The 26,992-nt window shown below is 32.3% G+C and overlaps 1 protein-coding gene across 1 annotated transcript in view; it reads right to left on the bottom strand.

Annotated features, from left to right (window-relative positions):
* Positions 1–26,992, bottom strand: part of robl (dynein light chain roadblock) — an 81,744-nt gene that overhangs the window by 41,575 nt on the left and 13,177 nt on the right. The window lies entirely within an intron of this gene.

Below are 26,992 nucleotides of genomic sequence, written 5' to 3'. Positions count from 1 at the left end.
GAGGTCATAGAGGAATAGTCAAAACTTAAAGACAAATGAGAGAAAAATATTATTGGAAAGGAATGCGCAACAACATTGCTAAATACATACAAAAATGTAAAATTTGCCAGGAACAAAAATTAGTCCACACAAAAACCAGAGAACCTATGGTAATCACAGACACACCATCTGAAGTATTTTACGAAGTCGCTATTAATACAGTAGGCCCTTGTCCACATAGTACATCTGGAAATAAGCACATTCTAACAATTCAATGCTTACTTACAAAATTTTTTTTTGCAGTTCTTGTTCATAATATACAAGCAATAACTATTGCCGATGTGTTATCAAAATATTTTATTTCAACTTTCGACATTCGTAGAGTTATTCTCAGTGACCAATCAAAAAGTTTTATTCATTAAATATTGACAGAAGTATCAAAAATTTATGGATTTCATTTAGCTCTCACTAGTGCATATCACCCACAATCAAATGGTTTATTAGAGAGAATTCACGCCATGTTAAACGATTTCTTGAGAACTAACGCTGAAAATAAAAACGATTGGAATGAAATTATCTCTTTTGCAAAGCGTGAGTATAATACTTCAGTTCATTCAGCGACAGGCTTTACACCTTTTGAACTTGTCTTTGGTAGACAGGCACGTTCTCCAAATCTGCTTCCAGACGAATTCAAATTAGAAACATACAGTTCATATGCTAGTGACCATGCCCGCTGTTTACGTACAATACGAGAAATAGCTCGTGACAGACTTAAAATATCAAAACAAAATACAAAAACACGTCAGACAATAAGTCAAAGTCACAGAACTTGGAAGTTGGAATTACAGTCTGTGTGCTCAAAGAACACCGAAAAGGAAAATTAGATAGATTATGTAACAGAACTTTTAAAATTCAAGAAATACATAGTAATAATAACGTCATACTGGAATCGGGAAATTGAAGAATAATTAACAAACATATTGACAAAGTAAAACGTTCTACATTTAAAAAAAAGAAATTGGTATAAATAAATAAAATAATATTAATAAGAATACCAGCATTGATAAGCAACGAAATATTACCGTGCCGACTAAGCGGATCGCTTGAAGCTCCCGTTTAAGCAACGTTTTTTTTACGAAACAACTACTGCCGTTTCAAGGAAAAAAAAAAAAATTAAATTAAATAAAAAAAGAAAAAAAAAATTCTAGATATTTTGTTGTGACAGATTGATCCGATTAATATGTTGAGTGATAACATTGCCTAATAACACTAAGACCTGGAATAATAAAAAGCAAAGAAGAGATACCTGCGAAACCTTACGACAACATGCTTTTAGTAAATGATCCAGATAAATATTATGAATACACTTACAAAGTCAGACTAATTCGTATCCAATGGCACGTTACTATTACGTTAGATTTTCGTAGCATTAAAGACCAAACTAAACTATACCATGAACAGCTAGATACTGTATTTAATCAGTGTACCAGAGTACTTGAAAATTAAGAATGCAAAAATTTAATACCTAGATACAAGTTAAATCATAATTCGTTTAACAAAACAAACATACGAAGATGTTAAAGTATTTTTTGCGCCTGAAATAAAAATACACAGCAAAGAAACAAACTCCAACAATATAGTAAAAGTTATACCTAGCCACATGATAATGAGACGAGCACTACTAGAATTTTTTGGGTTGATTTCGAAAAAATTATTTGGTCTATAGATGCGGATGATTGAGACAAAATCAATACGAATATAAATAATCATTACAACTCTACACAAACAATATCATATTTAGAAGCAAAATAAACTTACATTTTTCGCTTGAATCTCGAAAAAATTTATACAGAATTTTATGTAGAATTAGAGGAAAATGGAAGACAATGAAAAAATTATAGAAAAATTTGGAAAGTTTAACCTTAGAAGCGTACCGATTAGATAATAATAGAAAAATTGAGTATAAAATAAAAGTATCAGAATGGACTAACTCTTTCGAAAAATCCCTATTTCTTATACTAAATTCGTACAAAACGCTCATCAGTGCAGTGAAAAGCACGTCACAAGGACACCTACATCCGCTAATGATACAAAACGAACAACTATCAAAAATTTGAAATGAAATGAATTCATACAAAAAAAAACATACGCTACCATAGGACGATTCAACCGTAAAACTTAAACGCCTGCACGCACAAACATAATACTCCGAAAAAAGTACGAAAAATTGTGAAAAATCCAGCACCACTAATTCCCAATAGAACAACAGATGATTATTTGACGATACAAGGTCACTATTGATTTATTACAGATCTAACTCATTAAACGGTATAAAAATATATCTGAAAATTGAAATAGAATACAGAGTATGATCATCATACTCTGTATCCGCTGCTCATGCGCCGTGAGAGGTGAGTCTTGGGCGCTAACTTACAAAGGTTCTAGATACTGTACGTCACATATATATATATATATATATATATATATATATATATGTGTGTGTGTGTGTGTGTGTACATTTATATATCAAAATATTTTACTAACGTATAAAGTAATCATAAGATATCAATATTATATTTGATTTCCAGAACCACTTCAAATGAGCTTTAATCTCAAGCCAAGAAAGTATAAAATAACACCAGCAAAAGTAAGCCTTATCACACTGCTCCTCTTCTCTTCCTTTACCTACTCTTCGGTAGTGCTAAACTACCATACTACAGTATAAGCAAACGTTATCACCACTATATTGACTGCATGTCACTGGAAAACATTCTATCTACCACATGAATGTAATACTTCAATCATTAAACTAACAAAACAAAAATATATGGGAAAAACACACAGCATAATTATTGCCTAACACACGCATGTTTATTTAACGACTTGATACATACACTGCTTGACAATGGATGCAAAAGAGTAGAATGATTGATCAATCTTAATAAAAAAAAATTTATCGATCTGTAGTTGCCGAGGGCAGGGAAAGTTAGAACTAGAGTCTCGTTATCGTTGTTGATAATGATTTGGGTACTGTTTTTTAATGTAGTATTGAAATGAAGCTTGCTAATGGTAAGTATAGCCTTGAGTATAAGAATAGGGATAATACATTTGTGGGCAGTAAGGTGGATAAAAGGATGATGGATAAAAATATGGAAATTCTTGGAAATTTGGAGGGTAATTATAGTGATTAGGTTAATTGTTCCAGGGTGATGGTGGTGTACAGCTTGGTGGTAGAGTACTTGATCGTCATTGAGGCGCTAAGCTGAGTGCGGGATGTACAATTCTTCGACCATACTCGTCGAACTTTGGTTGAGTCATGTTGACATAATTTTTATCGTAGGTATGCGGAAAAGAATATCTATTGTGGGTCAATGGGTCATTAAAACTGACGTACTTTTTTTTGATGGTCAAACTGAGAAGAGACAGAAGCAGGAATTCCGGTAACGTTTGGTACCGAACATTCAGGAGTCGTAGACGTAGAGGTCGTGGGTACGGCCTTGTACACGTACTTGGCCTGATTGTATACTGGAGGGCAAGTGCGTTCAGAAAGTAAAGTAGCTTCTAAAGCTTTGTGAATATCTTTAAGTTTCGAAAATGCTATAGTTAATTTCCACGAGTCAAGTGAACCATTAAAAAGGCTGTTAAGGTAGTTTCTGTAAGAAAAATTATTCTATGATAAAAATTTTGAATTGTTTCGTTTTGTTACATTGTAGTATTTAAAAGTTCCGCCATGTATTTATGATACGATTTTTTTTTTTTTTTTAGTTGGTGAGAATTCTTGTTTTAGATGTTTTTTAAACTGATCAATAGATGGAAAATTAGAACCTACTAAACTCTCTCGAGCTTCGCCTTTGAGTCTAGAAATAACTGTGTGCAGGTACATAGGTTCTTGAGCGCCTGTTTTTAGAGTTCGTCCATTTTCTACATCTTGTAAGAAGTCTTTCAAGGGAGTCGAGTATTCATCATAAAAAGTTATGTGTTGAGATACTTGACTCGTGCTTATCAATCAATTAGTCGTACTTGATCCTTGTGAAACCTTTAAAGACTGTTGTATAAGAGAGTCGTCCACTGACAAGTTTTTTCTACTATTTCGGGGCATTTCCACTTATTGTTTTTTTTTTCATTTATTCATATATAATTTATTTAACTAACGATAGAAATTTTCTTTTTTTTTTTTTTCAACAAAACTAAAATTTGAAGAACACACAAGGGATGCCAATTTGTTATGACCGGACTTGTTTAAAGTATGGTCTCACTCGTGTTATTTTAATGTTATTTGTGGGTCTTTTAGGATACAGCTAGTGAGCTTATTTTTTTTTTTTTTTGGTCAAGTAAAAATAATTGTATAGATAATATAGATGATTCAATCAATGTTTAATTTTTAATTCTTTTATTAAAACAATTTAAACAGGTATTCTCTTAGATACAGTCCATTCAGATTACTTTACAGATTTTGATATTAATTATATTATTGATAAAAAACTTACATTTATCACTGACTGTTGTTACTGCTGCTTTGAAGTTCCCAAATGCTTCGTGCAGTAATTCCCAGTGATTACTTAAACTACACGAATGAGTTTGGGGCCTATTAGATGTTGTGGTTTCTGTCTTCTCTGCTATCGCCGGAACCACTTTCGGCGGGCCTCTTTCGTTGTACCTCGCTCCTTAGCAAAGTCGGATATTATTGATTCTCTTAAACTGCACCCAAGTTGCTTAAGCTAACACGTTATGCCTTACGTGTATAAAGTACTCGCGAGTCGCGAGAGTCATAAGTGAACCAAAACTTTAGAGGACAGGTGAAAGACGTAAAAAAAACAATTTTTCCTCTTAATAGATAGTTATAGCGTCAGCGTGAGTAAAAGAGGCCTTTGGTTATATTAGGTCAACTAATGAGCGATGTCCTTGCAGATTGCGTTGACAACAAAACAGTAAGCTTGCACGATGATGTTACATATCATGATTTTATACATGAGTAATTCTTTTACAAATCGAACGGATTTTGAGCTTCATTTCTCTGATTCGGCTTAAAATTTGTTTTCACTTTTTATATTGAAGAATAAGTGATACTTGTCCAAGGAATTTTTTTTTATTGCTTATTTCCGATTTTACAAGTTACAGCAAATTTGAGAATAGTGGTTGGAGACTCATTTTAAACAATGTATAGCTCCTAATCCTTAAGAGCTACGAAATTTCCATCAATGGCACTTTTGTAGCTAAAGAGCTGAACTTCAAGAAAAAAAATTATTAACAAATTAATATTGTTATTAACAATCTAATTGTTTTAATCGATTTTTAACAATTGCCCTTAAAATAAATCGAGTTTTTATTATTACTATCGTCTTCTGCGTCAAATTTTACGTAAAAATGACGTTTCTAAAATATGGAGACTTTTTAATTGTTATTGTTTAAATATTATTTTATGTAGTGCGTAATAGTAAAAAAAACTGTTTTTTAGGTATAAAATGGCACCTGTACCTCGTATCAAAAAAAGTTCAACGTAAAAGTTGTAGATAATTGAAAGATCTTCAACTTTTGTACTTACTATTTGTCAGTATAACCGCAAAATTTTGTATTATCATGCAAAAAAAGCGAAAAATTACCATTTTATCATTTATTAAGAGTAATTTTTTACTCGTACAACGGAGATGAGCAATAATAACTGAAGAAATTACATTTTATCGAATTAATAAAAATGCGTTATAACAAACCGAGTAAACATTATGATTGCTTAATATGTATTTATAGATGTAATAAAAATTTTTTGTACAAGTAAAACTTTTTCTAAAGTTTCATAACAAAAATATGTCACTTGAAAATTTTTACATATTTGTTTTTTTGTGCAAAGAAAACAGCCTCGCTTTTAATTTTCGGCGAGATAGTGGAACCATGCTATGATATTTTAGCGTTCCCTTAATTGTTGTTGCTCTCAAAAATCTCTTTGACACTAATTGTCTTTCTTCTTCGTAATTATCATTTGTAAAACAACGATAAGTAATATTTGGCAGTGATTCTGTGGCCCAATAAAAAAGTTCTTGCGGCGTTCGAATGGGATTGTTAATTCTCTGAAGATTTTCTCTGGCAGCCAGTCGTTTCACAGTCCCACTTATTCAGTCACATGGCTCTTTTCCATGTAAAGTGGGGAAAAAATGCCACTCTGCTGCTATTTTAAAGTCTTCAAAGTCATGAATGAGATTAATGAAGTTCTTTTAATTTTTTTCCTCTCCACTCGCACCGTCAGACATATATATTATTTTATTAACACGCGCTTAATTTATTTTAATAAATTCAATCAACTGCTTTTGATATAGATGTACGGCAATAGTGTCGTGATGTATGCATTCAGAAATGCAAACAAAAATTGAAATTTTTAATTTATCCAAGTCATTCCTATAATAAATTTAAAATGGGTGTACGGTTGCCTGATTGTTGTTCCAATGTATACCCTGAACCAAATTTTGAATTATGAAAGCATAATTTTCTGAGAAGTCGCAAATTACGATACACTAGTTTTCTCTCAGTTTATTTTTCATCTCATTTAAAAAATCCCTTAGTTTGTTAACCAAAAATGAATGAATCAACAGTTTTTGCAAACCTCCACTTAACTTCTGTAAAAATTCATCAACTGGAGATATTAGAGTCTGCAATGAGGTTCTTTCAACCGTGACCCATTGTATGTAGGTAACAGTTTCAATACATTTTTCTTCAAAAATTTCCTCCAGTTGCTCAATAATATACGTCACGCCTTGGAATTTCGTATAAGAATTTAAATAACAATCAGTCATTTTGTTATTGCATACCATACGATCCGAACAACCCTCATAATTGATCAAAGGCAGCTCAGAACCGAAAGTAAATGATTTAAAATTGGCAATACTTACTAATAAACTAACATTTTCATGTACAGGACATACACAAACAGAGTGAGTACCAGAAGCACCTGCCAAAACCCATCATTTCGGCCTTAAGCTAGCAAACTTTAAGAAACTTCATTTTATAGTTAGATACGTACTAGTAAAAATTTCATACAATTATTTTTAATTATTTAATACTAGTCTTTTTTGGATAGGTACCGATTTGACGTCTACTTCTATCGAAACGTAATCTTTTTTGCCGGGCATATATTGAGTGTAGTCATTAGACTGGTACAAGCCAACAATTATATCGATAACATTATCATCTAGTGATGGATGTTGTTTTAGTTTTGGATCCCCAATTAATCTCTTATCTCGAGCAACATTTTTTGCTATGCCTATAATGTGACAAGGTGCGGAAAGAATTGTGTCCTCAATTTTTTAAAAGACCACAGTCAAAAAATAGTCAAAATTTTTATTTTATGAACGCGGTCGGTCGAAGCATTGAAGCTTTCTTGCAAAGCACTTATTATCGAGGACTCATTGTTATCTGCTTCAAGATCATCTGGATCACCTTGGCTCAAATTAAAAATTTTGTTATCAATTACGGACGATATTTGTTTAGTTTTTTTTTTTCAAATACCTTTTCGACGATAGTTTTTTTGTTTTTTGATGGGCGAAGATCCTAAGAAGCTTAATTCTTTGTTGAAAAAATCCACTCATTCACTTTGCAAAGATGGATTATCTCCCGAAAATCAAAATGTAACGTGACCACTTCCAACTTTTATATCAGATTCTTCACTTGAAGAATCCTCCTTTTGAAGCGTCTAAAAAAAAAAAAGACTAACACATCTAAATAAAATTCTACGAGGGGATAGGTATGTCTGAACTCAATATAATTCTCAAAATATTGTACGTACCAATTCTGGTGGTTCATTTTTACTCTCTTATGCATCTTTTTTTTTCAACTTTGATAACTTCAAGCGGCAAGAAGAACAAACTTTTTGTAGTAATGCATCTGACGAAATTGCCAAGTCCAGTTTTAAAATTTGGTTTTGATTTACTGTCCTCCAATCAGAAGTGTTTGTTATTGGATGTTTGAAATTAAAAGGATTCAAACATCTGTCTGACCCATAACTAGTATTTTGCATTTTACGCTCCTCTTTCCGTGGCATTGTTACAAAGTAAAAATTATTTAACTTTAAATTACAACGACTTAAAATATGTCTTAGTAGCGGACCAAAATAAACTCACAGCTGATCCAAAAGCCAACGAACTTGTAGTACGGTGAATGTACGTGAGTAGCGTGGGTAGCACTTTGAATCATGAATCGTACTGTAGGCAGGTTTCCCCGCAAAATTTGAAAATTCCAAAAAATCGAAGGGATAAAAAATCTATTTTTTACATAAAAGCAGACAATTAATAGAACAATAAAAAAAAAGTAGCAATAAAAAAATTTTAAAAACAGAAAACAGTTTAAATGTTGATGTTACGTCCAGCATTATTATTATTTTTTTGTCTAGTGGTTAATGTTTTTTTTGTTATACATAAAAATTCGTTTTTCATCATTCAGGAGATTAGATTGGAAAAAAAATCACTCATTATTTAATTTTAATAAAAATTTATACTAAAAAATGATAAAATGGTAATTTCTCGCTTTTTTGCATGATAATACAAAATTTTGAGGTTATACTGACAAATGGTTAATACAAAAGTTGTAGATCTTTTAATTATCCACAACTTTTACATTTAATTTTTTTCAATACAAGGTACAGATATCATTTTATACTCAAAAAACAATTTTTTTTACTATTACGCACTACATAAAATAATATTTTAACAATAACAATTAAAAATTCTCCATATTTTAGAAACGTCAATTTTACGTAAAATTTGACGCAGAAGACGATGGTAATAATAAAAACTCGATTTATTTTGAGGGCAATTGTTATAAATCGATTAAAACAATTAAATTGTTAATAACAAAATTAATTTGTTGATAATTTTTTTTTTAAAGTTCGACTCTTTAGCTACAAAAGTGCCATGGGTAAAAATTTTGTAGCACTTGAGGATTCGAAGCTGTACATTGTTTAAAATGAGTCTCCAACCACTATTATGAAATTTGTTATAACTTATGAAATCAAAAATAAGCGATAAAAAAAAATTTCTCGGACAAGTATCTCTTATTTTTCAATATAGAAACTGGAAAAAAAATTTTAGCTGAACCAATAAGCGATGTTTTTGCAGATTGCGTTGACAGCAAAACACTAGGCTTACTTGATGATGTTACATGTTATGATTTCATGTATTAGGAAAGAACAGTACAACAGTACCAATCGCATTTTTCTGACAAATGTGATAGAGTTTTTTAGGTCAGCGATGATGAAAGCTCGCATCAGCAATATAAGAACGCCAAATACAAGTTCAATTGTGACAGTAAGTTTACAAATTTCAAAATTAATCCTTCTGGGGATTTTACAGATTATTTTTAATATAATGAAATAGTGTGTTAATTACAAATTTGAAAATCGGTGTTATTAGAAGTAGACAATCAATGCGCGAGTAAATTATTTATTCATACATACAATACGATTTATTCATTCATACATATAACAAAATTTTAATCCATACGTGCATTCTTAAAAATAGTCTATACCATATGTCAGCATACTATTGAACATTCACCTTCAAGCTTTTACACACACGCATATAACTGACGTGTGCGCTCCTCTTATCATATGAACTTGCATTATATTCATAATACATCTTATCTGAATTTCTCAAAGGAAAAAGAAAAAGGTTTGAAAGATTAGAAGAAGAAAAAATAGAAAACACAACGTTGGAAGTTAAAGTTCAGAAGTATATAAAAAGGTTCAGAAAAAAACGAAGAAATGAAATAAATAAAAAGATTACAGTGGAAGAGTGGAGAAGGTATTTTATGAAAAGTTAGCTAAGAAGTACGAAGAAGTAATTGTAAGAAAAGAGATAAGAAATGAAGAAGAAAGGACTAATACAGAAGATTTAGAAGAATTCGAGAAACAGACTGCAAGGTTAAAAGTAGGAAAAGCACCAGAAGAAAAGCTAGAAAGCAAAGTATGGAAGTACATGCCTAGAGAAGTGAACGCAGCCCTATGGGAACTAGTTAAGAAAGTATGGAAAGAAGGAGAATTACCAGAGGAATGGAAGCAAGGGGCGATATGACTGATTCACAAAAAAGGTGATAAATGTAAGTTGGAAAATTATATAGGAGTTACATTAACGTGTACAGCATTTAAAATTCATGCAAATTTGTTATATTAGATGTTAAAAAAGGAAATCAAAGGTAAATTAGCAGAAAGCCAGTTTGGATTTAGAGAAAAGAGAGGAATGATAGCAGCGATATACACACTGAAACTCATTGTGGATGAAAAATTGACGAAGCAAGAGGAAAAATATTTGCTTGTTTTATAGACTTAAAGGAAGCATTTAATGATAGAGTGAACAGGCAGATTTTAAAGGAAAGATTAATAGAGATGGAGATAAACAAAAAGGTGAGAAATAGGATTATGGATACCTATGAAAAAACTAGAAATGTAGTTCAAGTAATTTAATAATTCTTTAGTTGATCTTATGGGGCAAACCTTGAAATAAAAGACACACACAACGCGTTTTTGATATACAGCAACGTTTCGTCGACTGGAGTGTCAACCTCTTCAAGCTTTATTGACAAATTTAATAGCAAATCAGTACAAAACCAACAAATAATACATATAACATTCAAGCGCTACGATTACCATTATTACAAACACTGAAGGGAAAGATTTGACGTAACGATATTCGTTCGCACGCAAGTCAAATGGGCAAAAGCAACCACATTTCGCAAAGTTGTCAATTTACAGTAGAGCACATATATTTACACTAATACATTATGAGGCCAATGTATCAGACCATGAGACATGGTCAGCAACGTATATTTAAAAAAAAACTTTTATGAGTATGACTTAAATTGTATAGGTTCTCTTTCTTGTTTATATTATTGTCGTCTGACACTATATGAAGCATTTCAGAAATCAGTCGTTTCTTGTAATTTGGCTTATTGTCAAGTATTTGAACGTCATCCCATTTAAAAGTATGATTGTTGGAAGTTTGATGCACCGATACCACAGATTTAGTTTTGTAACTGTTTCTGTGTTCTTTTCTCCTCTCTTTAAGTTCTCTCTTTGTTTCGCCTGTGTATTTTGCGGGATAGTGTAGTTAAAGTAGGTAAGGAGGGATCCAAACAATTTTGGACAGAAAATGGTGTGGGGCAAGGATGTCCATTGAGCTCAACGTTGTTTAATGTATATCTAGCTGACTTGGAGGAGGAATTATAGAGGATAGAGAAAAAGAATTAAAAGAGATGTTAAAACGATTTTAAAAGTACCTCTTTAAAAAGAAAATGATTGTAAGTGAGAAAAAAAAAAAATTTTAGTGTTTGAAAAAAGAATGGAAAAAACGGAAGGTTAAAGCGGGCAAGTAAGTAATTAGAAGAAGTAGATGAATTAAGATATTTAAGTTATTTGCTACAGAAAAATGGTAAGAATGATAGACCTATAGAAGAAGGGAAGAGGAAAGCAGTGATCTCTATGAAAAATGCATGGAGTATAGGGGAAAGAATACTCAAGAAAAGCTACAAAAGAAGAAGGGAATTATTTACAGCGCCAGTGGAAAGTATAGCGTTGTTTGGTGCGGAAGTATGGGGTGAAAAAGAAGGAGAAAGGCTTGTAAGTGTAGAAGAAGATATTTGAAATGGGTATTAGGACTAGATAGCAATACGCCGAACTATATAGTGGAGAAGTGTAGATTAGAAAAAATGAGTACAAAGGCGCTTTGGAGAGCGTTAAAATTCGAAAAGAAAATTAGGGACTCAGGCATAAATTTACAAAATAATGCATAAGAGAAAAAAATAAGGACAAAAAAAGAGAGCATGTAGGAAAAGAATTAAAAAAGGGAGTTGAAATGCTACGTGAAGAAAATGTAAAAAAAAAACAAGATTTACGACAGGGGTGCAGTTCAAAAAAAAAGTAAGAGAAAAAATATTAAAGAACAAGGAAAGCAAAGAAAAAGAGAAGAGAACAGAAAAGTTGAGACATTCACGGTACAACAAGGTATTTAAAGATATAAGAACAGAGGAAGAACCAGAATATTTGAAAAAGGAAATACCACTAAAGGATAGGAAGCTAGTAGCAAGGTTTAGGTGTAGAAATGAATGTAGAGGTAGAGGGTATTGAAAAGGAGATGGGGATAAGAAGTGTAGACTATGCAAAGAAGAAGAAGAAGAAGACCATAGACACATATCAAAGGTTTACAGAAATACAAGAAGTAATCCAGTAAAAAAGCCGGAAAAAATTGTCATATGTAGAAAAATGGGAAAACACAACCAATTTGAGTATGACCTTTTATATTGTGTTCCCAGAACTTTCAGAAACATTCATCACCCTTAACGTATTCTGGCAAATATAAATTTAAAAAACTAGTGTAGTTTCCAACCCCTGTTGGCACCGCAAAACAGTGATGTAGTAAAAAATTTCGTAAAATTGATAATTAACCTCTAAAATGGTCTCTCGGGGATTCTTTAAGTCGCTGAATACGAGTATGATAACGGCGATCATCTTTGAGGTATCTGGTGCCCAGGGTAGACAGTATCAACGTTATCTCTTGGAGTTTTATGGAAATTCGCAACGTAGATCGTTAAGATAGCTGCAGCTTTGAAGGGAGCCAACATTGTATTCTAATTATTGAATATAAATCATTTTAGCCATATTATTTCGTAATTAAATAGTTACAATACGTCTTAGATGTATAAAACGTTTTAATTTTTTAATATTCTAAAAGCTATGATTGCTGTATCAAAATTTATTTTTATAAAACATTGACACACGATTCATATTTTCAGACTAAAGATGATACAGAATATCCATCGGCAGTGCTAGAACATGGATCAGACTATGATTAGTGAAAATATGTTAATCCAGTAATAAATTAAAACACTGAAAAAATATTTTCAACGATTTTTTATTTTTTGTAGAGATTAAAAAGCTATTTTTTACATGTACTTCCGAATCATCAATTGAAAATTTCTTTGAAACATTATAAAAAAATTTTTCAAATTTTTTTATCCGATCCAAACAAACTTTTTGGTCACCATTTTCGTGGCAAAACATTAATAATTTATTTTACCTCGAAGTATAAAAATTTTCAACAAAAATTGTTCTATAATAGCTACAAGGACAAGAGAACTTTCAATTTTGACCTCATATTTGTGTTCATTGACTCAAAAAAACCCCTAAGTTACAAGTCTCAACTGTCTACGTTACGAATTTCCATAAAACTCCTAGAGCTGACGTTGGTACTGTCCAGCCTGGGCACCAGGTACCTCAGAGATTATCGCCGTTGTCATAATCGTGTTTGGCTATCTTCAAAACCCTTGAGTAACGATTCTACACTGTCTAAGTTACGAATTTCTATAAAACTCCAAGAGATGACGCTGATACCGTCCACCCTGGGCACCAGGTACCTCGAAGATTATTGCCATCATAATAATCGTGTTCAGCCACCCAAAAAATCCTCGAGAGACCATTTTGGACACTGAATGTCAATTTTACGAAATTCTTACCAATTTACATTTTCACTTTTTGGGGTGCCTACAGGGGGTTGAAACTACCCTAGTTTTTTAAATTTATATTTGCCAGAATAGGTTAAGGGTGATGAATGTTCTTGAAGGTTCTGAGAACTCAATGCAAAAGGTCCCATTCAAATCGGTTGTGTTTTCCCATTGTTCTACCCTTTCCAGCTTACTTACTGGACTAAAATGAGAAAGAAATGGAAAAAATATTAAGTCATGATGCAAAAGAGATTACTAAGACGAGTCATGAGAAAAAGAAAGAAAGCAGAAAAGTACTCAAAGGCAAAGGAGAAGATTGAAGAAAAGTTATAGTAGTAAAGAGAAAGGAAAGAATAGTAAAATCGGAAAGAAAAAAAGAAAAAGAAAGTGTGGTGAAGAAAGAAAAATGAAAGAAAATAAAAGGACAAATTATAGAAAAGACTTATTTAATATTTAAAACTTTAATAATTAGATTATTTTTTTTTTGTTATTTTTTTCTAACTGTTTTACATAATTTAAAGGTAAATATAAAAATTTACAGTTTATGTATGTAGAAATGAATATAATTTAGTATAATAATTATGTTAAAAATGTATGAAGATTGTAATGGAACATCTCCAGACCCGAAAGGGGTGGAATATGAAATATATAAACAAATTGTACCAATTCTAAGGTAAAAGGCGCTACAGTCACCCTCTTTTACATTACATCACTACATTTCTAATAACCTTCGGTGTAGTCTTCAACATACTCTACATACTGTTCTCCAAAGGCCACAGCAGAGTCGTAAGGGATCTCTATTGTAACACGAATCATCAATTATAGGGATCGAATTGAATTAATTCCAATTTGGTTAACTTTCATCCATTATATACAAACAAAAGAGAATAAAACTTTTAAATATCATGCTTTTTAAGGTGACATCAATTCTAAAATTTGGAGACTCACTTTAAGTAAAGGTAGGTACTAATCAATGAAGCTGACACTAGCAGAAAAATTCTGGCAGAGTAACCGTAAAATTAAAAATTCTACTTTGAGTACCCTTAAAATAAGACAAGGTACCCTTTTAATTTACTAAATTAGAAGGGTACGTGGTCTTATTTTAAGGGTACCTAAAGTAGAATTTTTAATTTTACGGTTACTCTGCCACAATTTGTCTGCTAGTTTCAGCTTCATTACCAATTATATTTCCTACACATAACTATATAGATTTACACTTATTACAATTATATATTTAGATATGTTCATAAGCCATTGTATATTGCAGGCAGCACCATTAAAAAGAGAGTAACTAACGTGATCTATCATTAATTAAATACTACACGCATATAAATTCAAATCTCCTTAGGCATTTAATTTAACTACTAGGACTGTGTCTATACCATTATTGTATAGTCGAATGTATATTCATCGGTTCTTATTAGTTCACATTCTTATCGATACATGTGTGTTAGGAGATTCTTAAGCTTAACCGAACCAGAAGGTGACAACTATGTTGAATATACGATATGGTAAAGCTAGTTTCGGTAAAGTAAATAAGTAACGCAAGGAATTGGATGCCATGTACACACAGGAACATATTTTTTTTTTTTTTTTTCTTTTTTAAGTATATGAGGATATATATTGTGGTGTAGGAAGGCGAAAAGGATATTTAGGTCATTTCTAAGAAAATCATACATTAATTTTGTATTACTTTTATAGCACTATACATGTCTATTCCAATACAGAAATAGATTTTAAAGTAAACGTACACACATTATTGGTTTAGACTTTCAGGACTAACAAATTATGGTTGTAGATAATCGGGTAGGCTCAATAAACTGCAGGATATTCTCACTTTTTTACAAAATTTCTTGTAAAATTACTTCGACAAGAACTTCTAGATTTTATAGTGGTTATTATTTTACCAACATTTTTTTAAAGTAGTAGTTCATAATGTAAAAATACAAGGGTGTCCTGATTAGCCTACAACCAATTCAATTTTTAAACCAAACGGGAGCCATCTTGGTTGATTTAGGCGCAATGTTAAATCATGTACAATATTGATAAATAGATATTTCTGGGTTAAAAATAATCAAAAACTAATTAAAATTAAGAACATTCAATGGATATTGAAACATAAATTTTTTTTTTTAAATGAACCGAATTAAAAAAGTAGTATTATTAAAAAAATATATTTAGTTAATTGAAACGTATTGAGCAATCATATAAAAAATGAGCAAAATACACTTTGGGTTTGATCATTGGGTAATGATAATTTATTATTATTATTTATACCGGGTTACCACGACAGCCTACTTGGCCTAGTCGCGGGGGCCACCCACTCACCACCTATGTGTGGGGGTGTATTGCCACACCCATCTGTAAACCTTTTTCCTCGCATCCTACCAGAATCCATGGGCACAGTGTGAGTATCTCCGGTGGAACACCTTGCCAATTAAGCTGACACTCTGCAACGATGGTGCATCGGGTCCACTCACCACTGTGTAGCCTTTCCCCGGAGACGACTCTATTATTCCAGGACGTCCACTCCTCGCCGGTTAAGGAGGCTTGGGCGATTTTGAATTAAATGCTGGCTAGGTCTGAAATTCAGAGATTATATAGATAAAGTTTGCTAGATTTTTTTAGGAAAACAAAATAGGTAGGTGACACATTTATTTTCGAGAAAATCGCTTGTGAAAATTCGTCATTTTAACACGCTACCTTACGGAACCCGAAATTCAATAGACTACCTTACCGCAATAAAAAGCTGTGAGCCCACTTATTAAATTGGTACATGTACTTGAAAGTATAAAGAATCTATTATTTAAAAAAAAGAATAGGATCAACACGTTAAATTTAGAGAAAATAGCGAGGAAGACATCGAACATGAGAATTGTTTTGTTCAGGTACTATAAGTGCGCATGCGCTGTACATTCATAAACATACAAGCATGAAAATTTAAGTCAAACACAAGTATAGGTATATAATAGCAGATAAGAGCAAGAGAGTACAGTGTTGTCAGCTTTATCGTGGCAGGGCCGTCATTTTTACATAAGGTACCTCGGGAAAACTAATAAATTTTTTAATATCAATTTTCCCAATGACTTTTCCGCGTATTATTGCTATTTTATTCACACATGTGTATAATCAAAATGATTATAAAAAAAATATTACAAAGAATCATTTGTATGACAAGTACCCCACAGGGGCCCCTCAATAGATACGACACCAAACGCCCAAGCCTCCTTAAGCCGGCGCTCTCTGCCGAAGCATCGGATCCAGGCTAATTGACATCCCCGGAGAAGCCTCGTGTTTCAGGGGCCACTCCTCGCCGGTAAGGCCGGCGATCCCTGCACGACGCCTGGCATCGGGTCCACTAATCCCTACCTATAGCCCTAACACTGTTTCGCATTCACCCAGGCCCGAAAGCCTGTGGGGCAAGGAAAAAATCCTGGAATTACTCTGAAGGAAAATTCCACGGAAAAACCCGCCCCGAAACAGCCGGGGTTACATAGGAACTTTTCCCGATGAAAACAGTTTTTGAAAAAATCTGCATTCACGGGGAATCGAACCCACGACCCCTAGAACTGCGTTGTATCAGTAACAAGCACGCTTATCACTGAGCCAACGCCGCTCCTAATGATAATTTATTATTATTGATGTATAAACTTACTATGTTGATGTTTTCTTATTAGCTGTACGTAATATTTACTTTACTTTTTATTACAACTTAATTTAATGTAAATATAATTTATTAAAGTTAGTTTTGATATTGAGAGAATATTTATTAGTCAGTTGAATCTTGTATAAATTTTTGTTTGAATAAACGCTTTCTCTAGTATAGTATATACCTGAAGAATCAACTATATAGACTAATTAAAAAACTTTTCGAAAAATTCTCAGCTCTCTACATAAATATATTATTCTATGTAACTCTTCAAACGTTCAATTCATAATCAAAGCTGATTCAAGAAAATTATCAGAAGCAAAAAATTTTTTTTTTGCATGTCAAAATAAAAATATGACAGAGTCATAATAAATGTACATCCATGTAGATACATACATTTCAAAATTTTTAAACATATATTCATCCAAAACTGTAATTTATGAATAACATTACACACAGATTCCTATTTCTACATAATGGTAGTAGTTCATTTTAAGTCACAGTCAAAGTATTACACCTAAGTACACCAAATGCATTATTTCGTAAGACACTTTTGAGACTGCAGGAATCTCAAGTTTATTTAGGATGCTTTAAAACCTTTTTGATGTTGTTTCTCTAGACTTTCCGCGTAGCTATAGTCATTTTTTTTGGAGTGATCTATTCCTAAGTAAACCTTAACACGATTATCGTCACGAAAACTGTCTACACAACACTCAGAGAATGAATACTTGGAATTGTGGGCAGTGTGATTCAATACTAAAGTACGTGCGGAGGCATCACCAGCAAAGCTTTCAAAAGTAAAAGGTATTATTTGATTGCTAACAACAACTCTCCCTTGATTGCTTGCTTCTAAAACTACTGTCACAAAAAATTCTAAGAAAAGAGCATCGGTTGGTTTTTTAAAATCCTTCTCAAAGTCCGGCCATTACCAGCTGGAAATTTTCTATACGTACCACACGAAATTGTATAGGCGAAAATTAATTTGAAATACTTCGCGTTATTGATAACCCATACTAAGATGCATAATAAAATGTGATGGTAATTCTGAGTACAGATTCAAATGAATTTGCAACGGATGTGCAAAACCAAAATGCCAATAAAAGACATGTCCTACTTTTACAGTGCTCAACTGATTTCAGAATGTTCCTAATAATGTTCGATTATCTTTAGGAAGATTCCTAAAGCATGTGTGAGGTCCTAAGATTTTAAGTAATACGTTGATTTGCACATGACTTGTATCGACATCACGGCAGCATTCTTTCAAGGAACTTTGGAAGTCATAGCAAGCAGTATTTGTAGTACTTGCGATTGTTTTACTATTGTGATAAATACGAATTGTATAAATGTTTTAAAATGATTGCAGATCCGTTAATCCATTTTCTTAATTACAGTTTGGTACAATCGCCGACGTCTTTCACGACTCAAGGTGTTCCATTCATTTATTTGTATTAATCTTTTTACTTTTTGCCTTTTCATTAACTCTGATATATTTTTACATTTTATTGTTTTGATTTTGATTTTATTTCTATAAGGTAAAAGTACGTATTATGGATACAATTTTCGATTGTTACGTTTCATCGACCAATATTAAATAAAAAAATAGTCATATGTCCATAACTTTTGGTTTTAATAGAAGCGCTATGCTCTTCTGAACAAATTGACATTTTTGAAATTAAATTTAGATGTAAAAAAATAATTTTATAAGCAAATATTGACACGATCAAAATGTCCATAACTATGGAATAGCTAAAAAGTTGTGTCCATATTTATGAGACACAAGTCACAATTATGAAATTTACATGTTAATTAAATGAGCTCGTGCGTTTCATAAATAGGAACATCACATATTGCAGGTTATGTTTCAAACTGTCCGTATTATGAAAACTGGATTCGTAATAATATATTTATCAATATAATAATGTTTGAAATTGTTTACTATTTTTGTTAATTTGATACGGTAGTATTATAGAGATTCTTCAGTATATTTTATTTTTATTATTAGAATTTTCATGATTATTTAATCTTGAGTTTTCATAATAGGGACATGTTTCACGAATAGGTACTTTTACCTTAATACTAAATGACAAATATTTTTTCAACACATATTTCTTCCTCGCCACGCCTTTTTGCAGGAACAAATTTACAATTGGAGGTCAGCTACACCTATAAAACATGTAAAATTAGAAAAGCAACAATAAAACTGTACTAAGTTTTAAGGAAAATTCATAAAGTCAGGAAGATGTCACTGTATCTTCATGTTTTCTTCCTACTTAACCGTCATATGTCAGTTTGAACTTAAAACCTCGCTTTGGATGTACAAGTGTGATTATGATTTTATTTTTACAAGCCGTATTTCGTATTTTTAAAGTAAATTTTCAAGCTTGACCAAACAATTATATGAGAAAAACATATCTACAGTTTGATAATATCCTTGAAGAGTTGTTAAAAGTATTGTTTTTCCGAACTACGATCGTCTTGAAAGAAAAATAAATAAACACAAATTTCTTTACGTAAGACCTGTGTTATTTTTCCTTCACTTAGCTTTATCTTTTTGATATATATTATAATAAAATTAATCCACGTTCAGGGATCCCAATAGAGCATTGTTAGCAAAAAGCAAGAAATAATTAACTCATGTAGATGTAAAAATATTTTACTAATTTATTATTTTTTAGGTTATATTAAATATCATTGTTTATAATAATTATTATTATACATCAATCAAAGAATCAGATAAAATTGAATGAAAAAGTGCCGAAACGCTGCCATTTACGTAAGATGTTTAGTCCCAAGAATTCGTATTTCTTTTAGGTTAATTCGATTAATGTGTTAAAACTCATTTTTTTTTCGAATTGCCGTGGTTGAATAATGAATAATTTAAAAAAAGCATTTTTTTTTAATTATGACTTTTTTAATGTTAGGCTTAAAAATATTTTTGTGTTGTTAAGTAGAAATCATGCGAATTAAAGTTGGACTTACGTTACAAGAAAAAAGAAGCTAAGTCAGTCGAGCACACATATATTTGTGCTCACGCATACGCCAACGAACAAAGCTTGCTAAACCATTTGGCAGAAAGTGGCAGTAAGAGATGCTAGAACTCAGCAGTCCTTTTTTGCTCGTAGAATGTCGTGAAAATGTGAAAAAGGGTTATTTGCAATCTTTTTTTCTAATGAATTACTTGTTGCTTGTTACTCTCATACGTGCTCGTAGTGGCTATAATCGGTAGTATTAGGATAAAAGTAATATAAAATTTATCTCAAACTTGCCCTAACTCGTGTTCTGTAACTTTTACTAAGCCCGCTAATTTTATCTAATACTTGCCCTGATAATGGATCCCAACTGAGAATTAGGTGACAGTCATACCCAAATCTTGGGTAAGTTTTAAGAGGGAATCATGTAATTCTTATGCTTTAAATAAGATTTACGTACGAATCAGATGATTCTTACTTATGACTTATGTGAAATTCTAGCATGAGTCTCATTACCTGATACTCCGCTTGAATTCGTTAACTGGGCAAGGAACGCTAAATAATAAAGGCATCCTCATTATTTCTCCGAACAGATTCAAAATTTGTAACATGCATAATATATTACTTTCTCCCGAAGGAAGATCCATTGGAAACACAGTTCAACGCTTTTTATGAAGACTACATTACATTCATAATAAGATGGGAAAACCTAAGTTGTGATAGTTTTTTTTCAAATGCGTAATATAATTAATTTACAGCCGTATTTTAAATTTGAAGAAAAAAAAATTACTGATTCAGACTGATACACTCACGAAAATATTCAAGATAAACTGTATTTAACACAAGTTTTACCATACACATTGCTTTTGCACTTTGTTTTTAGAACAAAAGTTTTACTATGCACATGGTAACATCTATTTTTCTTGCGTGAAAATAAGCGCTTAAGCGACCGAGAAATAAGAGTAGCATTTGTCAAAAAAGGCAACCAAAATTTAAAATATTTTAAAAAGTTTTTCAAAATTATTTTGAATTTTGGAAGAATAAAAAATTTACATTTAAATTTTCTACTACATTATTGAAAAGTATCATTTAGTATCAATTAGTATCATTTAGTAAAAGACATTGAGGTAACTACAACAAGAATTTATTATTGATATTGATTGGATAGAGACGAGTTATGGCAATTTCGTAGACGGCAACCTGAATTGATATTTGTCTTATAAAAAAGCAAATTAACTAATTTAAAAACTCAGAGGGAGTTAAATTTGAAAACTCCATGGGAAAAAACGTGTAATCAACAGAAAAAAATAGTTAGACAAAAATGGAACTTCAAACCAATCAGGTATAAATTTAAGAAAACAGTAAGTAAATCAATATAAAATAAAAACTTTAAAAACTTAAAACGATTTATCGAACTGCTAATGTACCAGAATCAAGCAAGGTCCAAAAAAAAATTCCAATTATTACCCCAGTAAAAATATTATTATTTGTTTAAAGTAACTCTAGTTAGGTACAATTTGGAGAATTTTAACGTACATTGACACTGTTTAACTTTGTTCATCATAGGTGCAGTTTAACGCAGTTTTAGCCCTAAATTTTTCCCAAACTGAGCTGAACTGCACCAAGCTATATTTCATTACAGTTATTTCAAACATGACGTTGTATTCCGATTAGGGTAACAAGTTCTCAAAGTCCCTTTTAGATCACGCGAAAGATTAAAAAAAATAACAGTTGCTAAAAATAATCTTACGGAAAAAATAAGCTTACGTATTCAAAGCATGTCACACACTATCAATCAACAAAGAATATCGAAATAAATATATGGATTTTTATAGCAACTTTGATAACCATTAAAACTCTCTTCTCACTCATATTAACGAATATGGTTCAAACGACCTTAATTTCCTGGAATATATTTTATTTTTCAGACCTCGGGCATTGTTGAGGGTCAGGTGTGCTCTCCGTAGGAAAAATAGGATTCGCGACATAAGCGCCATTGCTCTGCGGCTACCTTACGTCTCTCGAGTCCTGCTTTACAGGTCCCTCAGGCTGCAAAAAAGCCCCGGAGACGATGGCACTTATCCGACGAAATCTACTATTTCTTGATAGTGACAGTCCCATAGGATGTTATCTAGGTCATGTGAGGGATTACCACATTGGCAAGAGGTGAAGTGACAGTTCTTGCGATGAAGACTTGCAGCTAGATTGTGGTAATAAGATCTAAGTCTTTTTACAGTGGTTGTATGAAATCTTGGAAATTTTAGTCTAGCAAACCAAGGTATTTTAGTAGAATTGTTAAAATGAGAAAAGTTATAGTTTTCTGTGTAGTGTGATTGATCTAATAATATTTGTGAGACTTCTTTCTTGTATTTTTCTTTAATTTTTTTGCAGAATTCTGTGTAGTGTAAAAGGTAAAAACATTGATACCACTGTTCGTGGCCTCTTTTGCTAATTTGTCAACTGTCTCATCGTGTAAAATATTCAGGTAGGCTGGTACCCAAATTAGCGCAATTGTATTACCTGCATTGACTGATTTAGCTAAGGAACACTTACATTTCAAGAATTAGATATGTTTGTTGAGATGTCAAACACGTGTAGTTTTCAATAACCATTAGAATGCTAAGAAAGTTAGAAAAGATCGAGGCCTTCTGTATTTTGTTCGTCGTGATGTATTTAATGGCAATGTAGAAGGATTGCAATGGCTTCTGATGAACAGATTGATGAGAGCGAGGTAGTTTTAAATAAACTTTTGAAGTTGATTGTAGGGGAGTAAATTGCTGCCCCATTACTAGGTGTAGATTGGTTTTTTGAAGTATCAGTAAAAATTGTGAAGTGGTTGATTAGTGTTTGGGAAAATCTATTATTAAATTCTTTTTCAGGGTCTTTGAATCATTTGGTAAGTTTTCTGGAGCAGGTGTCAATAGAAGGAGTAAATAGCAAATTTTTGTGACTGTATCTGAAAGAAAGGGTGCTATCGTGGTATTGAATGTAGGTGTTTTTTATTTATGTTACATTTTTGAGTGCTTTAATGATTGAGAATTCTATGAGTGAGTTACAGTTATGGTAATAGGGAACAGGTTGTTTAGATTATTGAGTTTATTAAGAATTGTGTAATTGTGATAGGGTATGATTTTTAGAATAATAATGAGTATCTGAATTGGAGGTGAGGTATTTTAGCTTCAGTTTGTAAAACATTTATTGGGATGGATTTCTATCACCAAAAGCAATACGAATAGTGTGGTTTTGTATGATTTGCAGTCTGTTTCATATTTGATTGTCTTTTATATGAAACATGAAGAAACCATATTCTATGACACTTCTTATGAGAGCGGTATATATTTTAAGAATAGATGGATGTCCTCCCCACCAGGTACCTCTTAGTGCTTTGAGAATATTTAACAATTTGTAGACTTTGAAGGTCGGGGTTTTGGCGAATTTATTTCCGTTTAACTGGAAGTCTAGCAATAAGCCAAGATACTTCATTTTTTACAGTAGCTTGAAAGTGATGTTATTAAATGTAATAGAGAAGCTCTCGATCGTAGAGAAATGATTATTGATAGAAATTATGAATCTTTTTGTCTGGTTCTATAAAAAAATTTCATTTGTTGTAGTAGTTAATAGATACAAAAGCTAGTTGTAAAGTCGAGATGGCTTTTGCGGTACTTGTTTCTGAGGTAAAGAGAATTGTATCATCTGCGTATTGTACTATGTTAATGTTTGGTGAGAGAGTGTTGTTGGTGTTATGTACGTATACGTTGTATAGTGTTGAGCTGAGTACACATCATTTTGGGACATCTGTACTTTTGGTATATGGATTAGTTAAATCGTATGCAATCTCAAAGTAAAATTTTTTATCTTCAACTAAGTAGTATGTAAATTTCCTGGTGTTGATGAGAAAGTTTAGTTCTAGGAGATTATTATTTAGTACATTTTGACATATGTTGTCAAAGGCTGATTTGATGTCAATTAGTATCGCACAGGTGGTTTCGTTTTGTTGAATGAGGTGCAGATATCCGTTTTTTTTTTTGTTTTTTTTTTTTTTTTTTTTTGTTTGATGGAGCGGGGAGGGGAAAATCTTCATAGACACCCCAGCTAATCCGGTGGTAGTGTCGGATTCACCCGGTGTGCCTACCGACTAAAAACTAACCTCCCCGCATGGGACAGGTCCGTGAGGACCACTCCCCTAGAAGACAAAAGGGCATAAGAGGAGAAAGAAGAAGGAAAATAACGGAGAATTTCGGAGGCCGACTCGCTCTCGAAGAGATGAGAGGAGGGGGCACTTACGCATCTGGGCGAAGATATCCGTTAGGTGTGTTAAAGTATGATGATATGATTTTGCTTTAGGGAATCCGAATTGGGTTTAAGGTATTATATGATTGAGCTCAATAAAATGTTGTATTCTGGAATGGAACATTCTCTCAGAAATTTTTAGAATACATTAAGCTAGTATAATTAAGTGCTATCAGGGACTTCCGTTGTGGACACGTAGGAGAGTGGACGTGTAAAAGTGAGCTCCTGAATAAAGCAATAAATAGAAGAAAGAGCAAGGGTAGATAGCTATAATAAAGTCTTTAAAAAGTGGTGAAATACATGAGGACATAATAAACAGTGACAAAAAGTGGAAAAGAAAGTGAAACAGGAGGATTATAAAGGATTGAAAAACAGGTAGGACAGAGAACGCGAGAGACGAACAAGACGCCGATGCAAGTCGCAAAAGAATAGTGCAATCGGGTGAACAAAGGAAAAAGTTGTATACGAAGGAAAAGGGAGAAAGAAAGAAGTGATAATAATTAAAGAAAAGTGAACAGTGAATAGTGAAAAAGTGGGCAAACAGGGGTATAGAAAAAAGTGAGGTTAGGAAACCCAGTAAGAAAGAAGGGCACGGGCAGGGAAAGGTAATTTCTTTTTATCGGTTACCGACAGAGAAAGTAGATAAGGAAGAGAACAAATTTTTCGTCGGTAGTAACGTGGTCAATAAAGAAGGAACCCTAAAAAAAAAAAAAAAAAAAAAAAAAGATATTTAATAGAGACAGTAGATAAAGAAGTTTTTGACAACCTGGTTACTGGCAGTAGATAAAAAGAATTCCTGAATTACCGGAATTGACAGGGTCAGTAAGGAAGATATCTGTAGAGTCGGTAAAATTTTGAAAATGACAGGAAAAAACGCAAATATTAATACGAGGAGTAATACAAACACAAATTCAAAAATCAAAGAACAATTCACCCTGAATTTCCAGAGAGAAAAAGAAAAAAAGGATGAAAGTCAGGATGTTAAAGAACAAAATGATAAGATGAGTAGGATAGAAAAGAGATTAGATAGTATGTTTGAATTGATGGAAAGATTAGAAAAAAGAGAAGAAGAATGGAGAGAGGAAAGAAGCAGGTGGTTAAAAGAAATACTAGAGTGGATAGAAGAGAAGAAAGCTATTGAAGAAAGGATCAACAGATTAGAATGGGAATTAGAAAAAAATGAAAGGGAGAAGAGAAGACAGAACATTGTCATTAAAGGTGCAATTATAGAAAAAGAAAATATAAAAAAGAAGGTGGAAGAGTTTGTGGAACAGAAAATCAATGTCAATGTAAAGGTGAAAAATGCTACTGAAATAGTGGTAAAGAAAGGAAAAAGTGATATGAAAATGGTAGTAGTAGAATTGGAAAGCAAGGAAATGAAAGACAGTATCATGATGAACAAGAAAAAGCTTGAAAAAGGAATATATATTGAAAATGATTTGACACGAAAAGAAAGAGAAATACAAAGATTGATATTAGATAAATCAAAGGAACAAAGAAACGAAGGAAAAACCACAAAAATTGGCTATATGAAATTGATGATTGATGATAAGTGGTATAGATACAACGAATGGAAGGGAAATTTCCTAGAAGAAAGAAGAAGGATACAGGGGAAGATAACAGGAAGATCGCAAGAATGAAGAGGACAAGAAGGGAATGAGGAGAGGGAGCTGGAGGAGGAGAAAAAAAAAGTGTAAATATATGCGTTTGGAACATAGCAGGAGTGTTAAATAAGGACGTGGAAGTATGGGAATATTTAAATAATTTTGATATTATAATGTTAGTAGAAACATGGTTAAAGAAAAATAAATGGGAAGATATAGAAAGTAAGATGTCGAAAAAGTATGAATGGAAATTTGTTGCAGCAAAAAGAGAACATAAAAAAGGTAGAGCAAAAGGAGGAATAATTACAGGAATTAATAAGAAGTAAGAAATTAAAAATAACGAGGAATTGAGTGGTAACATAGTAAAACAAGAGATTAAATATGGCGAACAAGAGTGGACATTTGTAGGAGTATATTGCCAAGACGTGGCAAAGACAATGGAAATTATAAAAGAAAAAATAGGAACGCAGAAAAAAGGTGGTATTATACTGGCAGGAGATTGGAATGCGAGGACTGGTAGGGAAGGTGGATGGGTCAGTGAGATGGAGATTGGAAGCAAGGAAGTTAGTAACAGGAAATCAAAAGATGAAACAATTAACGAGGAAGGAAGAAGGTTAATTAAGGAAATAACAGAAGAAGGATGGGGTATAGTTAACGGACAAAAAGGAGAAGAAGGAAACTACACGTACATTGGCAGCAGAGGTGAGTCAATAATAGATTATGTTATAAGTAATCAAGAAGCGTTAGATCAGATAAAAGAATTAAAAATAGGACAAAGAACAGAGTCAGATCACATGCCATTAGAAATATACTAAGAAAATGAAATAGAGATGGTAGAAGATAGGGGAAAGGAAGAAAAGGAAATTTCAAGAAGAGAATGGACGCAAGAATTGATAGACCAATACCAGGAGAGGTGCGAAGGATGGAATTGGAAAGAGATACAAGTAGAAAGAAGTTGGGAAGAAATAAAAGAAGCAATAGAAACAGCAGTACCAAAAACTAAAAAACAGTCTAAGGTATGGAGGTTG

Source organism: Copidosoma floridanum, unplaced genomic scaffold (assembly GCF_036245765.1).
Source record: "Copidosoma floridanum isolate Cflo_tuat_1 unplaced genomic scaffold, Cflo_Japanese_pri ptg000030l, whole genome shotgun sequence".
NCBI lineage: Eukaryota > Metazoa > Arthropoda > Insecta > Hymenoptera > Encyrtidae > Copidosoma > Copidosoma floridanum.
The sequence above is the reverse complement of the archived record's forward strand: the minus strand, read 5'-3'. Positions and strand labels throughout refer to the sequence as shown.